We start from the raw sequence: 16,160 nt of genomic DNA on the forward strand, positions 1-16,160 counted from the left end.
TATGAAGTTTGATGAAAAAGTGATGATTTTGAGGTTTGATTCCTCGTTTTTGATGTTATTTTGGTGACTTGATCGCACGGTTAAGTTCGTAGGATGTTGTTGAGTTAGTATGTGTGTTTGGTTAGGAGCCCCGAGGGCTCGGGAGTGTTTTCGGAGGTGTTCGGGGTAGTTTTGGACTTAGGAAGATATCAGATTTTCTGCAATTTTTACACAGGAGATTCCTTCTTCGCTTTCGCAATGTCCTCTCGCGTTCGCATAGCCTTGAACCCCCTCTTCTTCGTGTTTGCGTCCCTTACATCGCGATCGCGTAATCCAAGTTCTGAATCCCAGAAACTTCCTCTTCGCGTTCACACTCCACAACTCGCGAACGCGTACCTTTACAATCTTCCTCATCGCGTTCGCATGTCCTTCATGCGTTCGCGTATAACGAATTCTGGACCCCCCCAGCTTCCTTCTTCGCGTTCGCATCATCCCCATTGCGAACGCGATGCACTGCCCAGTTGCCCATCGCGAACGCGACACCACTGTCGCGAACGCATAGAACAAAAACGCCCAGTTATATTTTTAAGTTTCCAGAATCAAAACATACGGGTTTCATTCAAATTTCTCACGAGCTCTCTTCTTCCCCAAGCTCTAGGAATCCATTGAAGCCCCCATTCTTCAAGACCATTTGGGTTAGTAATTTCCCACCTATTTCCTTCATTTTCTCTCATTAGTTAGTGAATTTCTAAGCTTAAATCACATAGATTAGGGTGGAAATTGGGGGAATTGGGTAGAATTAGGGCTTTTCAATTTCCTTTGATTTAGACCTCGTTTTGGGGTCGGATTTGAAAACAAATTGTATATTCGGGCTCGTGGGGGAATGGGTGATATGAAATTGGTTCGAAGCTCGGGTTTTGACCAAGCGGGCCCGGGGTCGATTTTTGGAATTTTGGGAAGAAAGCTTAGAAAACTATATTTAGGCATTGGGTTTGATTTGTTTAGCTTATATTTGTGTTGTAAAGTCGTTATTTCATAGATTTGATTGAGTTGGAGCCGAATTCGAGAGGAAAGGCGGTCGTTGTGGATTGATTTAGCTGCGGAAATTGAGGTAAGTGTTTGGTTTAACCCTAGCTTGAGGATTTCTATATATTGTAAAGAACATGTGAAAAGAATTATAATTATTTGATTTTCGTGGTGTTTTGGCTTGGATGTGATACGAAGTGAAAAGGTATCTGAGATTATAAAATTCTTGGGAGCATTGGCTCAAGTGATAAAGTGAGATGTGAAGTAAGAAGTGAAAGAAAGCTAATGAGTTATTGGTTATTCCCTTGCCGGGATATTTAGCTGTTTGGTAGACTTTTTCTCCCTTGCCGGGATATTGAAATTGTTGTTATTGTTCCCTTGCCGGGATTCCTATTTGTTTGTTTATTCCCTCGCCCCATTGTTTGTGATTGTTGTTTGGGTGAGGACGAGTGATAAAGCACGAAGGGTGATGCCGTGCACGATTGTGATATGAATACTAATGCACGAAGGAACATTCCGTGCCATGATATGATTACTAATGCACGAAGGAACATTCCGTGCCATGATATGATACTTATGCACGAAGGAACATTCCGTGCCATGATATGAGTGTTTATGCAAGAAGGATCATTCCGTGCCATCATTTTGTGAGGTAAAGCACGAAGGGTGATGCCGTGCACTTTATATGAGTTTGTTGGGTGGGAATGAGAGTAAAGCACGAGGACGGTGCCGTGCAACTGTTGATTTCCTACTTTCGTTGATATTGTAGTTGTACTGTTTCATTCCTTAATTATTGATTTTTATGCCTGAACTGTTACAACCCTACAACATGCTCTCCCTCCCCCTTGACTAGTTAATTTCTGTATACCTTTATATTGCATACATATATATTGAACTGCACAGGTTTGTCTGGTAGTCCGGTCTAGCCTCGTCACTACTTCGCCGGGGTTAGGCCAGGCACTTACCAGCATATGTGGTCGGTTGTGCTGATGCTACTCTCTGTGCATCTTTTTGCACAGATCACGGTGCCGGAGCACCTTTTGGACAACAATAGTAGATTTGGGAGCTGACTTCAGTCCAGAGACACCGAGGTAGCCTTGCTGACATCCGCAGGCCCGGAGTTTCTTCTATCTTTACTTTAGTTTGTTATCCTTTGTACCAGAACAAACAAAACTATGTTTTTATTCAGACATTGTATTTAGTATTCTCTAGACGTTCGTGAGTTTGTGACTCCAGTTCTTGGGTAGAGTTGTATTGAACTTCCGTATTGTTTTCAGTTTATTTATATTTATGACTTCCACTTTTCTATTAAATGTTTCGTTATTTTTATTAATGTCGAGGTTTGCTAAAAGAGATAATAACTAATTGGCTTGCCTAGATCCTAATTGTAGGCGCTATCACGACTCCCACGGGTGGGAAATCCGGGTCGTGACAAGTTGGTATCAGAGCCCTAGGTTACATAGGTCTCACAACTCACAGAGAAACTCGGTAGAGTCTGAGGGATCGGTACGGAGACATCTGTATTTATCCCCCAGAGGCTACAGGGTTAGGAAAATCTCACTTTTGTTCTTTCTTGTCGTGCGATTCTGTTTCTCAAATACTGATTGTCTCTCTACTCTGTTCTTTCGCAGATTGCAAGAACACATGCTTCCTCTTCTACCGCGCAACAGCCCGAGCCCCCAGCAGTAGCTCCTACGAGGGGCAGAGGGCGAGGCCGAGGCCGTGCCAGAGGCCGAGGCAGGGGCACAGCTCAGCCCCGAGCAGCAGCCCCAGAGGTGGAGCCTTAGACTGATTATGACGAGGAGGTTCTAGCTCCAGCAGCTCCGGTGGGCCCAGCTCAGGTCCCAGAGGGGTTTATAGCCACCCAGTTCTTCAGGACGCTTTGGTCAGATTGGTAGGCCTTATGGAGAGCGTCACTTGAACGGGTTTGCTTCCAGTAGCACCAGCCACTTCCCAGGCTGGAGGAGGAGTTCAGACTCCTGCTACACGTACTCCGGAGCAGGTAGCTCCCCAGGCTCAGGTTCCAATGGTTCAGCCAGCTGTGGCAGTCCAGCCGGGTATTGTGACTCAGACCGGCGATGGAGCGGCTATGTCCGCAGATGCTTTGTGGAGGCTGGATAGGTTCACCAAGCTCTTCACCACCACATTCAACGGTGCTTCTTCAGAGGACCCCCAGGATTTCTTATATAACTACCATGAGGTTCTTTAGACTATGGGTATTGTGGAGACCATTGGGGTCGGCTTCGCCACCATTCATCTATCTGGATCCGCCAAGACTTGGTGGAGGGAATATTGTTTAGCCAGACCAACAGGATCGCCATCTCTGACTTGGGACCAGTTTGCAGAGTTGTTCTTGGAGAAGTTTCTCCCCGTTACTTAGCGAGATGCTCTTCGCAGGCAGTTTGAGTGCCTTCAGCAGGGCTCTATGACAGTCACACAGTATGAGACCCGGTTCATCGATCTAGCTCGCCATGCTATTGTTATACTCCCCACCGAGAGAGAGAGGGTGCGGAGGTTTATTGATGGTTTGATTCAGCCGATCCGTCTCCAGATGGCTTTGGGGGCCGGGAGTGTGATTTCTTTTCAGGAGGCGGCCAATGCAGCCCGTATAGTTGAGATGGCTCTTGCACAGGGAGGTGGTCATGGGTCAGATAAGAGGCCCCTTCATACAGGTAGGTTCAGTGGTACCTCGTCTGGAGGTAGAGATTCTTATGGTAGAGGCCATCCTCCGAGGCCTTTTCAGTCAGCTCTTCAGGTTTCTCATGGTACTTCAAGTGGTCGTGGTTCTCAGCCGCATTATTCTGACTAGCAGCCTCACAGTCCACCACTTTAAAGTTTTAGGGGCGGACATTCCGGTCGACAGGGTCAGCAGCCTCAGTAGCCGAGGGCTTGTTACGCTTGTGGTGATCCGAGTCACATTGTCAGATTTTGCCCTCGAGCTTCGAGTAGTTCCCAACAGCAGGGTCCTCGTCCTATGATACAGGCATCAGGTGATCCACAGGCCGCCTAGCCAGCTAGAGGCGGGGGTAGAGGTCATAGAGGTGGAGGTAGAGATCATAGAGGTGGAGCTCGGACCGCCAGAGGTAGAGGCCAGCCAGCAGCCGATCGTCCCAGGGATATGGTTCAGGGAGGTGGGGCCCAGCCCCGGTGTTATGCTCTTCCAGCCAGGCCAGAGGCTGAGTCTTCAGATGCAGTTATTACAGGTACTATTCTGGTCTGTGATAGGGATGCTTCAGTGCTATTCGACCCTGGGTCTACGTATTCGTATGTGTCATCCTATTTTGCACCGTACTTGGTTATGCCTAGTGATGCCTTGGGTGTTCCTGTATACGTATCTACACCGGTGGGTGATTCTATAGTGGTCGACCGAGTTCATCATTCCTGTGTGGTAGTGCTTGAGGGTCTTGAGACCTGTGTTGATTTATTGCTCTTAGACATGGTGGATTTCGATGTCATATTAGGGATGGATTGGTTGTCCCCGTATCATGCCATCTTGGATTGCCACGCCAAGACCGTGACCTTAGCTTTACCAGATTTGCCCCGTTTGGAGTGGAGAGGGACACCAGGTCATGCCACCCGCAGTGTTATCTCAAATGTGAAGGCTCGACGTATGGTCGAGAAGGGATGTTTGGCCTATTTGGCCTATGTTCCTGATTCCAGTGCTGAGGTTCCTCCTACAGATTCTGTGCCTGTTGTTCAGGAGTTTATAGATGTTTTCCCCTCAGACCTGCCGGGTATGCCACCCGATAGGGACATTGACTTCTGTATTGATTTGGCTCCGGGCACCCAGCCCATTTCTATCCCGCCGTATTGCATGGCCCCGCCGGAGTTGAAAGAGTTAAAGGGTCAGTTGCAGGATTTGGTTGAGAAGGGTTTCATTAGACCAGCGTCTCGCCTTAGGGTGCGCCAGTGTTATTTGTGAAGAAAAAGGACGGTTCGATGAGGATGTGCATTGATTACCGGCAGTTGAACAAGGTAACGATAAAGAACGAGTATCCACTGCCGAGGATTGACGATTTGTTCGACCAGCTTCAGGGCGCGAAGGTGTTTTCAAAGATAGACTTGAGATCTGGCTACCACAAGCTGAGGATTAAAGCATCTGATGTTCCTAAGACAGCATTCCGCACTCGGTATGGGCATTATGAGTTTTTGGTCATGTCATTTGGGTTGACCAATGCCCCAGCAGCATTTATGGAGTTGATGAACCGAGTGTTCAGGCCTTATTTGGACTTATTCATGATAGTCTTTATTGATGATATTTTGGTGTACTCCCGCAGCCAGGAGGAGCACGAGCAGCACCTTAGAGTGGTTTTTCAGACTCTGAGGGATAGTCAGTTATATGCCAAGTTCTGCAAGTGTGAGTTCTGGTTGAGTTCAGTAGCGTTTCTGGGTCACGTTGTATCAACAGAGGGTATTTAGGTGGACCTGAAGAAGATTGAGGCAGTCAAGAACTGGCCTCGACCAGCTTCAGCTACAGAGATTCGGAGTTTCTTAGGGTTAGCAGGCTACTACCGTCGGTTTATGGAGGGGTTTTCGTCTATTGCAGCCCCGATGACCAGGTTGACCTAGAAGGGCGCCCAGTTCAGATGGTCGGATGAGTGTGAGGCGAGCTTTCAGAAACTCAAGACAGCTCTGACTACGGCACTGGTATTGGTTTTGCCCACAGGTTCAAGGCCTTATATAGTTTATTGTGATGCTTCTCGTATGGGGCTTGGTGCAGTATTGATGCAGGATGGCAGAGTCATAGCCTATGCTTCGAGGCAGTTAAGATCCACGAGAAGAATTATCCGGTTCATGATCTAGAGTTGGCAGCCATTGTTCATGCTTTGAAGATTTGGAGACATTATCTATATGGTGTGTGTGAGGTGTACACTGATCACAAGAGTCTTCAGTACTTGTTCAAGCAAAAGGAGTTGAATTTGAGGCAGATGAGGTGGTTGGAGTTGCTGAAAGATTATGATGTTACTATCTTGTACCACCCGGGGAAGGCCAATGTGGTGGCCGATGCATTAAGTAGGAAGTCCGCCAGCATGGGTAGTCTTGCTTATATTCCGGCCAGCCAGAGGCTGCTTGCTTTGGATGTTCAGACTTTGGCCAATCGATTTGTGAGGTTGGATATCTCTGAGCCTAGCCGAGTGTTAGCTTGCACGGTTGCTCGTTCTTCATTATTGGAGCATATCCGTGATCGACAGTTTGATGATCCCCATTTGTGTGTCCTGAGAGACACGGTGCAGCGTGGAGGTGCCAAGAAGGTGACCTTAGATGATGATGGTGTCTTGAGACTGCAGGCGCGAGTTTGTGTGCCCAATGTTGATGGGATTCGAGAGTTGATCTTAGCGGAGGCCCATAGCTCCCGGTATTCTATTCACCCGGGCGCCGCGAAGATGTATCAGGATCTGAGGCAACACTATTGGTGGCGCAGAATGAAGAAAGATATTGTTGCATATATGGCTCGATGTTTGAACTGTCAGCAGGATAAGTACGAGCATCAGAGGCCTGGTGGACTATTTCAGAGGATTGAGCTTCCCGAGTGGAAGTGGGAGAAGATTACTATGGATTTTGTTACTGGACTCCCGTTGACCCGGAAGAAGTTTGATGCGATTTGGGTCATTGTTGATAGGCTGACCAAGTCAGTGCATTTTGTTCCTGTTGCAACCACTTATTCATCCGAGAGGTTAGTTGAGATCTACATCAGAGAGATTGTTCGCCTTCATGGGGTGCCGGTATCTATCATTTTGGACTGGGGTACACAGTTTACATCGCGCTTCTGGAGAGCAGTTCAGCGAGAGTTGGGCCCCCAGGTTGAGTTGAGCACAACATTCCATCCCCAGACGGACGGACAGTCCGAGTGGACTATTCAGATATTGGAGGATATGCTCCGAGCTTGTGTTATTGACTTTGGAGGTTCGTGGGATCAGTTCTTGCCTTTAGCGGAGTTTGCCTACAACAACAGCTACCAGTCCAGCATTCAGATGGCTCCTTATGAGGCATTGTATGGTAGGCGGTGTCGATCTCCGGTTGGGTGGTTTGAGCCGGGAGATGCTCGGTTGTTGGGTACAAATCTAGTTCAGGAGGCCTTGGACAAGGTCAAGATCATTCAAGATAGGCTTCGGACAGCTCAGTCCAGGCAGAAGAGCTATGCAGATCGCAAGGCCCGAGATATGGCTTTCATGGTTGGTGAGCGAGTATTGCTCCGAGTGTCGCCTATGAAGGGCGTGATGAGATTTGGAAAGAAGGGCAAGCTTAGCCCTAGGTTCATTGGCCCATTTGAGATTCTCGACCGTGTGGGAGAGGTGGCTTATAGGCTTGCGTTGCCGCCTAGCTTGTCAGCCGTGCATCCAGTTTTTCATGTGTCCATGCTTCGGAGGTATCACGGTGATCCATCCTACGTGTTAGATTTCAGCACTGTCCAGTTGGACAAGGATCTGTCTTATGAGGACGAGCCGATGGCTATTCTAGATCGGTAGGTTCGATAGTTGAGGTCGAAGAGTTTTCCTTCAGTGCGTGTTCAGTGAAGAGGTCAGCCTCCTGAGGCATCGACCTGGGAGTCTGAGTCTGATATGCGGAGCCGTTATCCTTATCTTTTTCTCGACTCAGGTACTTCTTTCTTTTGTCCGTTCGAGGACGAAAGATTGTTTTAGAGGTGGAGAATGTGACGACCCAAAGGGTCATCACCTGTTTTCTCATTCATTCCGTGCTTCCGAGGCCTTGAAAACCTTATTTTTAGTTGCCTCGGTTTGCGTGCGCAATCCGAGCGCGTAGCCGGAAAGCTTAAATATGAATTTTGTGTGAAAAAAATGATGAATTTTGGTATTAATATGATTAAAGTTGACTTTGGTCAATATTTTGGGTAAACGGACCCAGACCCGTGATTGGACGGTCCCGGAGTGTCCGTAGAAAAATATGAGACTCGGGCGTATGCCCGGAGTCGAATTCCGAGGTCTAGAGCCCGAGAAATGAATTTTTAAAAGAAATTGTTTTTCTGAAATTTATATGGAAATTTGAAATGAATATGGATTAGAAAGTGTTGGTATCGGGCCCGTATTTTGGTTCTGGCGCCCGGTACAGGTCTTATATGTGGTTTAAGCGCTTCCTATGAAATTTGGTTGAAATCGGACGTCATTCAACGTGTTTAGGACCTAAATATCTAAAAAATGAAATTTTATGAAGTTTGATGAAAAAGTGATGATTTTGAGGTTTGATTCCTTGTTTTTGATGTTATTTTGGTGATTTGATCGCACAGTTAAGTTCGTAGGATGTTGTTGAGTTAGTATGTGTGTTTGGTTAGGAGTTCCGAGGGCTCAGGAGTGTTTTCGGAGGTGTTCGGGGTAGTTTTGGACTTAGGAAGATATCATGTTTTCTGCAATTTTTACACAGGAGATTCCTTCTTCGCGTTCGCAATGTCCTCTCGTGTTCGCATAGCCTTGAACCCCCTCTTCTTCGCGTTTGCGTCCCTTACATCGCGATCGCGTAAGCCATGTTTTGAATCCCAGAAATTTCCTCTTTGCGTTCGCACTCCACAACTCGCGAACGCGTACCTTTACCGTCTTCCTCATCGCGTTCGCATGTCCTTCACGCGTTCGCATATAACGAATTCTGGACCCCCCCAGCTTCCTTCTTCGCGTTCGCATCATCCCCATCGCGAACGTGATGCACTGCCCAGTTGCCCATCGCGAAAGCGACACCACTGTCACGAACGCATAGAACAAAAATGCCCAGTTATATTTTTAAGTTTCCAGAATCAAAACATACGGGTTTCATTCAAATTTCTCACGAGCTCTCTTCTTCCCCAAGCTCTAGGAGTCCATTCAAGCCCCCATTCTTCAAGACCATTTGGGTTAGTAATTTCCCACGTATTTCCTTCATTTTCTCTCATTAATTAGTGAATTTCTAAGCTTAAATCACATAGATTAGGGTGGAAATTGGGGGAATTGGGTAGAATTAGGGCTTTTCAATTTCCTTTGATTTAGACCTCGTTTTGGGGTCGGATTTGAAAACAAATTGTATATTCGGGCTCGTGGGGGAATGGGTGATATGAAATTGGTTCAAACCTCGGGTTTTGACCAAGCGGGCCCGGGATCGATTTTTGGAATTTTGGGAAGAAAGGTTAGAAAACAATATTTAGGCATTGGGTTTGATTTGTTTAGCTTATATTAATGTTGTAAAGTCGTTATTTCATAGATTTGATTGAGTTGGAGCTGAATTCGAGAGGGAAGGCGGTCGTTGTGGATGGATTTAGCTGTCGAAATTGAGGTAAGTGTTTGGTTTAACCCTAGCTTGAGGGAATAGGAGTTGAGTCTTGTTTGCTATTTGCTAATTGATCGAGTACGATGTATAGGCATGGTGACGAGTACCTATACATTGGTGTCTAGCATGACCGTGAGTCCTTAAAGGGTGATTATCACGATTTGTTATGAATTCCATGTTAATTGAGGATTTCTATATATTGTAAAGAACATGTGAAAAACATTATAATCATTTGATTTTTGTGGTGTTTTGGCTTGGATGTGATACGAAGTGAAAAGGTATCTGAGATTATAAAATTCTTGGGAGCATTGGCTCAAGTAATAAAGTGAGATGTGAAGTAAGAAATGAAAGAAAGCTAATGAGTTATTGGTTATTCCCTTGCCGAGATGATTTGCTGTTTGGTAGACTTTTTCTCCCTTGCCGGGATATTGAAATTGTTGTTATTGTTCCCTTGCCGGGATTCCTATTTTGTTTGTTTATTCCCTCGCCCCATAGTTTATGATTGTTGTTTGGGTGAGGACGAGTGATAAAGCACGTAGGGTGATGCCGTGCACGATTGTGATATGAATACTAATGCACGAAGGAACATTCTGTGCCATGATATGATACTAATGCACGAAGGAACATTCCGTGCCATGATATGATTACTTATGCACGAAGGAACATTCCTTGCCATGATATGAGTGTTTATGCACGAAGGATCATTCCGTGCCATCATTTTGTGAGGTAAAGCACGAAGGGTGATGCCGTGCACTTTATATGATTTGTTTGGGTGAGAATGAGAGTAAAAGCACGAAGGACGGTGCCGTGCAACTGTTGATTTCCTACTTTCGTTGATATTGTAGTTGTACTGTTTCATTCCTTAATTATTGATTTTATACCTGAACTGTTACAACCCTAAAACATGCTCCACCTCCCCCTTGATTAGTTAATTTCTGTATACCTTTATATTGCATACATATATATTGAACTGCACAGGTTTGTCTGGTAGTCCGGTCTAGCCTCGTCACTACTTCGTCGGGGTTAGGCCAGGCACTTACCAGCACATGGGGTCGGTTGTGCTGATGCTACACTCTGTGCATCTTTTTGCACAGATCACGGTGCCGGAGCAGCTTTTGGACATCAATAGTAGATTTGGGAGCTGACTTCAGTCCAGAGACACCGAGGTAGCCTTGCTGACGTCCGCAGGCCCGGAGTTTCTTCTATCTTTACTTTAGTTTGTTATCCTTTGTACCGGAACAAACAAAACTATGTTTTTATTCAGACATTGTATTTAGCATTCTCTAGACGTTCATGAGTTTGTGACTCCAGTTCTTGGGTAGAGTTGTATTGAACTTCCGCATTATTTTCAGTTTATTTATATTTAAGACTTCCGCTTTTCAATTAAATGTTTCGTTTTTTTATTAATGTCGGGGTTTGCTAAAAGAGATAATAAATAATTGGCTTGCCTAGCTCCTAATAGTAGGCGCCATCACGACTCCCGCGGGTGGCAAATCCGGGTCATGACAATTATTCCCAAAACTATTATTTTTGTGAGTAATTTATTTCCATCCTCCTATTTACATCACAATATAATTAAGGTAATTTTTTGCATATTTTGTTTTATAAATCTATTTGATATTCTATGCTAAAATTGCATAAAATTGCAATTGTAGCCTATAATGCGATTAATAGCATCTTGCAAATTTAAAATTACTCCTAGTATTTTTAAATTAACATTTATATATTATTAATTAATTCAGTGCTTTAATTTATTTTTAAAAATCGTTTTAACTATTTTAATCAAATTAAAAGGGGAGAAATCGGCTATTTATTACATAGCCCATTGCGTTTCGATTATAGCCATATTAAACCCCCAATTTAAACTCAATTTTACCGGCCCAAATCCTAAATTCGACCCGACCCTGACCCAATTGATAATACCCAACCGGATCCCCCCTTTAATCACAGCCGTTGATCTAAAAGATCAACGGCTCAAATTAAACCTTTCCTTTTTAATTCACCGACTACCCCCAACCCTAATTCATTTCCACCCTTCAGCCGCCCTTGAATCCCCAAATTCTCTCAAGGTTCTTCGGAACCCTAGCCTCCCCCTACCTTGTTCCACCGTGTTTTCATCGGAGTCCATGGCTTTTCAGGCCATGGACAGCCTATACTCACCTCCTACGGCTCCTACATGCCTGTTGCTTGAAGGTTCGAGGCCAGACCTCGAGGGTCTTCACTCAGACCTTCACCGATTCGAGGATTCCGGCCATCTCCGGCCTTGCTCCGGTGGCTCTTGGTCTTCTGAGCCTGTTTCTGACCTCATCCGACTTAGATCGGACATTTTCGAAGCCTTTCTCATTCTAGGGTTCATCTGAAACCCTAACTATCGAGGTTCTCTCCGATTATTTTTAGATCTGTTATATGTTTGCAATATTGCTTAAGTTTCTTAAACGTTTTCTCCGATTTTCTTTCAAAAAGTTACTTCTTTTCGATTAGGTTTTCTGGAAAAGGTTCTTGAAAATGTTTCTGACTCTTCTTCTTCTTCTTTTCTTGGTGTGAATCGATCCCTGCTATGTTCTTATTTGCTCTTTTCTAACTCGCATGCTTTTTCGTGTGTTCTTATATTTCGTGTATTATGAAGTTTTCTGTTATGCTCCGTTGTGTCTCCTACTGGTTTCAATATCATGCTCTCACATGCCTATCTTATGTGTTCCTTTACTGTGTTTTCCTACTGAGTTTTAGTCCTTTGTTTGCCTTTACCAGACTTTGTTCTTTCTAGATGTGTTTCATCGACTATTTCCTTAAGTTTACACTACCCCTTTATCTCCTGAACTCGTTTAAATTCCAAGTTTTTCTTGAAACTTGTTCCCTGTACTTCAAATTAGTTTCTATGTTCTATTTGCCTTGAACCTGCTATTGTGCTTATATGTTTTCTCATGAGATTCTGAAAGAGGTCTCTGAGTCTGTTTCAATAGCTTGCCTTCTCATCTTTGTGTCGAATTCGAGTTTAAAAACCCTAAGATTTGGGGGTTTCTTTGGCAAGTTTGATTTTGTGTTTGGACAGGGGTTCTGGTTTGAAACCTTGAACTCTCAGACTCACTCCGAGTTTATGAACTGAATTTGAACTTTTTCTGCATTTGTGATTTTGAAACTTTCTTGCTAGTCTTTCGTAATTAGCATGACATCCTTCTTGCTTGACATGTCTATGTGTTTTATATGTGAGAGCTTCTCTTTCAAAGGTTTTGCCAACTGTTAATTGATTCTGAATCCCTTTAATGTTGCTTACTTGATTGTTGCTGATTTTCCCCTAAATTAAACTTTCCATTACCACTTTTCTGACTCGGTTCAATCGAACAAGGCTTTCAACTTGGTTCTTTTACTGGCTGTTTCACTGATTCCCTTTCCTTGTTTTTCACAAATCAAGTACCACTAGACTTTTACCTTAAATAGTTTTTATGTATTTACCCTTTATTGTACTGCTTGGGAAAATATTCTGATTGACCCTTTCCTTAATTATCTTTACCCGTTGGAAATCAGAATCCCTTAATTGAAGGGAAATTGATTTTCAAGGTTATTTTCCTTATCTTTTCTTACTTACTTGTTGCACTATAAAAAGGGCCTTCCCTTCTATACTTTCAACAATCCTTATTCACTGATTTTCGAATCACAAACTCTCTTGCACTCTTTACTCTCTTCTGAGATCTTTTGCATTGCTTGCTCGCAATTTGGCTTACCAAAGCTTCTGCTTTTCATTTATTTTTCTGAAACTGGTATGTCCTACTTTTGATTCTAGCATCAACACCAATGTGTTTATTTACAAGCTTTTATGCCCATGCCTACATTACTGCTTTGTAGAGTTCAACTTTAAAGTAATACTTACGTCTTGCTATCTGTTGCTGCAATGAATCCCTATCCCCATCCCCCTTTTATGTGCTTGGGCTGTAGTTTAAGACATGGCAATATACAAAGTTATTGTCATGGATTAAAACTGGGTCCTTTGGATCCTAGCCTCTTTCAATTTCCCATACCCCCATTCCCTTATGTGTATTGAGTTAAGATATAGCCTGGCAGCATGCAAGTTGCTGTCCAGGGCTGAACCTGACCTTCAAAAGGTCCTAACTCTTTAATTTTTAAGCTGGTCGGCTGGTCAGGGGTGTGCCAGTATTCCAGTTGCTGGGCATGACCACCAGTCTGCCCTGGCTCCCCCTAATTCCCTTTCATTGCACTTACACTTACTCCTAGTCTCTAAGTTCTGCCCCCCTCCTATGAGCCTTGCCTTGGGACCTTGAGTTCCCTCTGAACTTAGACATTTGAGGGCTGGCCCTTCCACACTGCACTATGTTCTTAACTTTGCAATGATATTTGGGGTGTAAGCATTGCCTGGAATTCTTGAAGTTCCTTGGAACTTTGACACATCCCAAATAAGAGAAAGGCTTTGAAAATCTGATCCTGGAAGTTGGTTTATCTCATATTATTAGACTTTGAGTCTGGATTAGGCTGATTAGATGTAGATGTAATCACTGATGTAATTTTATTATTCCTTCTGATTCGCTTGGTCTGTAATAAGCTTTGTAAATAACTTTGTGATAACTACTGGGGTATAGTGAAAGGGGATGGGACTGAATGCATGCCAAAGGGGTAGAAATCATGTCTATAAGATATTTACTCTTTAAAATTCTGCATTTTCACATAGAAATCATGTCTATAGGATATTTACCCTTTAAAATTCTCATTTTCACATAGAAATCATGTCTATAGGATATTTACCCTTTAAAATTCTGCATTTTCACATAGAAATCATGTCTATAGGATATTTACCCTTTAAAATTCTGCATCTCATATAGAAATCATGTTCATAGGATCATTGCTTTCAAACTCTGCATTTTCACGTAGATACCATGGCTATAGGATATTTACTCTTTAAAATTCTGCATCTCGCCTAGAAACCATGTTCATAGGGGTTCTTTCAAAGCCTGCATTTTTCACATAGATACCATGCCCATAGGTTTTCTACACTTTGTAATAATACCATGGCAATAAATCGATAATGAAGCTCTGCATATTGTATAGATAATATGCCTATAGGACTTCCTGCACTTTGCATATACATTTGTCATTAGGCAAGCCTGCTTATAGAAGTTAAAATAACTCATTACATATAGATGACCTGCATATAGGATCTCTGCTCAAAATCAGTTAAACCTAGAAAGCATGCCCATAGGAACTATCAACTTAATCAGAATCGCCACTTGTTCCTAAGTTTAAAATCAGTGGCAATTTGTTTAACACTCGTAGAGCTTATAACTAATGACTTTCTGCAATCAGTTATTCCTCCATCCCTGGATTAATAGATATCATGCCTATAGGCCCTGTTTAACATACAAATAGTTAGATAATTAATCAACTGTCAGTTTTCGACAACTACATCTAAGCAGGACTAAACAGTATGTGTAAGACATGCTAAACAATTCGTTTCTTTAAGTAAGGAGGCCTACTTGAGCCTTTAATTGTTCTTATTTCCCCATTAACTGCTTTATGCGTTTTGTTTGTCGCCCTAGAATTTTATCCTTTTAAAACCCCTAAAAAGCTAAGCTCCCTCCCTTTTAGGATTAGTAGTCCTAAACGCCTCCGAGACTGATAGGTGGGACGTGTAATAGCATGCAGTAGGTAACGATACCATTCCGCGCTTAAATACCTTAACGAGGTGGGAAGGGTAGACATGGAGATGATGATCACATGATACGCTATGCGTACGATTGATTACCGGTATTGTGTGGATGATCCATGTGTTTTACAAACCTAGGACCCCCTTTCCTTTATGTGACTTTGTTTAATATCAATAAAATTCTGTCTTTTCAACTACCCAAAACCCCTCTTTAATTTTACTGCATTATTCCTTTTTCCCCTAAATTTTTCTTCTTTGTTTATTCGATGTCTTGATTAATTTTCTGCATTTAGACCCTCCCTCAAACAAGTTGTAGATCATCTAGACCTTGATTCCAACATACTTGTTATGTATCTATTTGTAACCGTTATGTGTGAAGTTATTTGTATACTTATTTGCATTAAAGTCACAACATAGCATGGCCGGGAACCACACTAGTGGATCTTGAGGGGTGCCTAACACCTTCCTCTCGAGATAATTTCTAGCCCTTACTCGAACTCTTGTTTTCAAACTCAAAACTCTCAGTGTCCTAATGCACTTAATCATTAGGTGGCGACTCTTCAATTCCAAAAACCCAATTCCCACACGGGAATAGAGTTGTCTTCTCAATTGTCGTAAACCCGATTTCGCGAGAAAAAGGGGGTGTCGATAGCATGGCGACTCTGCTGGGGATTTTTTTAGGCTTTTACCATTACATTTATTCGTGACTTTATTGCTTCTTTATTGCTTTTATTTAATCTCTCTTCTACTTCGAAACTGACTTGGCTTTTTTGTTTCTTTTTCTTTCTTTAACCGCTTTCATTTACTGTTTTCCTCCAATACTGTTGTAATTTTCGAGCAATTATTGTAATCATTATGAACGTGAAAATACGTGACAATTTGTTTCATTTTTGTAATTGCATCTTCAACATCATATCCCATACGTGCCAAACAAATACCATAGCAACGCTTGATGAGTTGTTGCGCTCTTCCGATATTATTACCCCCTAAATTTGGCAAAGGCATATTTGCGGTAAAACCAGTCGATCAGCGGTGCAGTCGACGGTTTCGTCCCTTTCCCTGTTGAGTTGTCCGCTCAAGGGTACCGGTCTAGCAGCTCATAGAAACCTTATTCTATTTAATTGCTCATGCATCACTGTCAAACCTAGTCGAGTCAGTTATGTTGTCCACATAATGACTCTTTAAGATAGCCTTGTCCAAAGTCCACTGGGTTCCCCTGGAACCCAAACGGACAACACCATTGTTCTGTGCATTTATT

Source organism: Nicotiana attenuata, unplaced genomic scaffold (genome assembly GCF_001879085.1).
Source record: "Nicotiana attenuata strain UT unplaced genomic scaffold, NIATTr2, whole genome shotgun sequence".
Taxonomy (NCBI): domain Eukaryota; kingdom Viridiplantae; phylum Streptophyta; class Magnoliopsida; order Solanales; family Solanaceae; genus Nicotiana; species Nicotiana attenuata.